Below are 2,260 nucleotides of genomic sequence, written 5' to 3' on the forward strand. Positions count from 1 at the left end.
CTTTGTCTCTCGTTTGCTGTCCCCTGATCTGAAACATCCTGTCAGACATACTTCACTTGAATAAGGTCCGATAGCTTTTTTTTCTTGAGCGGATGTTCAGGGGGCCGGAACATATTTACAAATAACTTGTAGACCACAAGAAGCCCAGATATAATATCTGCCTAAAACAATCATGTCAAACCTTGCTTACATGTTGTATACAATCAGGTCACTACTATGCATGGGAATACTTTGGAACATGTCCAAAATTAAATTGGAGCTGATTTGCGGTTGTTTTTAGTCGTCATCCACCAATAAAACGTGATTAAAAAAACATTTGCTCAGAAATTTGGGTGCCAAATAAACTCACCCGTGGACCAAATTCGACCCACGAGCTACCAGTTGGAAAACCCTGTAATAGATTGATACAAAACATTAAGAACATCTTCCTAATATTGAGTTGCACCCTTTGCCCTCAGAACAGCCTCAATTCGTTGGGGTATGGACTCTTAAGGTGTCAAGCATTCCACAGGGATACTGGCCCATGTTAACTCCATTGCTTCCCACAGTTGTCAAGTTGGGTTGATGTCCTTTGGGTGGTGGACTATTATTGATACACACGGGAAACTGTTGAGCGTGGAAAAACCCAGTAGTATTGCAGTTCTTGACACAAACCGGTGTGCCTGGCACTTACTACAATACCCCGTTCAAAGGCACTTACATTTTTTTTGTCTTGTCCATGTCTCAAGGCTTAAAAATCCTTCTTTAACCAGTCTCCTCCCCTTCATCTACACTGACATCAATAAGGGATCATAGCATTCACCTGGTCAGTCTGTAAAGAGCAGTGTATATCACAAAATTAGGTTCTTATGTCTGACTTGTTCCATTTTATAGCAATTCAGGAAGGGGAATCTGTTTTGTCATAACTGTTAACTTCTCCTTTAACTGTTATAATTTGATGTTAGACTAAATTCAGGGTGAGAAACAATCTATGGGCTACTGTAAATCCATGGTTCAGCTCTCTTTAAACAGCAATTAAACTAGCCGCTATAATCCATGGTTGAGTTTTCTTTAAACAGGCATTACAAACTAGCTACTGCTAGCCCAAAATCTATGGAAGTGATGGAGCAGGCTTAATTTTTTAAGGACATATAAGGTTCCAACAAAAATGGAGCTGATTTAAGGTGATTTGGACTGTTCATCTTTTTTTAAACATGCTCACAAGCCATCACTTCCATATTTCTTTGCTTGCGGTAGCTGAAGTTTGCAATGGCTATTTTTAAAGAACTGAACCATGGATTACAGTTTATCCTGGTCCATAGACTATTTTCAGGGTAAGGAACCATCTGTCAAATTGTGAACTTCTCCTTTTAAAAGGGCAATTCTGTTACTTCATCTCCAGCACCTGTGACATCACAGGGTATGAGTAAAAGTGATTTAAAAAAAAACCTGCAGCAAGTTTAATTTTCTTGCTACCCATCACCACAAATCTGTGTTTGAAAATCCGTTTTTCAAACGTTTTAACTTTAGATGATGTAGTGTTCGGCCTAGCGACATTTAGAGATGTGCCGTTTTCACATGTTGACACTGGTATTGTGCTGGAGATTATGAAAATGAGGTTGAAAAGCGGTGGAGTTGCCCATTTTTAAGTTCATAACATGAACGTTGTGCAAGAATAATGAAAAAATTCAGCAACGTTGATGAACATCAATTTCACAGTGCCACACTTCTCTGTAGTTCCTGGTCAGGCAAAGACTGAAACAAATGGCATCAGAAACTAAAGTCCTCTAGTCTGGTTCTAGAGGCAGAGAAAAATACAGTTTACAGGGAATGTATTATTCCTTAACACTGTGAAGTTGAGAAAAGGGGCTGGATGGAACCAAAGCAAAGAAAGTAAAAGTTAGTCCCCTCTCCTACCTTACCTGCCTTCCCACTACTTACCTAACCTTTAGCACCACCAGATGCACTAACCAAAATACAGGTGGTGGTCCTCCCAGTTCTTACCTAGTGTGCATAGACAGATGAAATACTACGGGTTATGTATGCCCGCAGGCCTCTTGCCTCAACACTCCCAAGGTGTGTTCCGCTTCCCCCCCGGGAACAAATGAACAGAACCATTTCAATAACCAAAAACACTAAGTCCTATTGGCAAACATACCTCGGAAGGAGCGGCTACAAAATATTATCCACAAAACTTTTCATGACCGCCACAACAATCAACACAGGACATAAAAAGAAGCCCTCTTCCTCAGGGCAGGAACACTGGCTTTTATCAAGCCGG

The sequence above is a fragment of the Oncorhynchus kisutch genome, linkage group LG27, assembly GCF_002021735.2.
Source record: "Oncorhynchus kisutch isolate 150728-3 linkage group LG27, Okis_V2, whole genome shotgun sequence".
NCBI classification, from domain to species: Eukaryota; Metazoa; Chordata; class Actinopteri; order Salmoniformes; family Salmonidae; genus Oncorhynchus; species Oncorhynchus kisutch.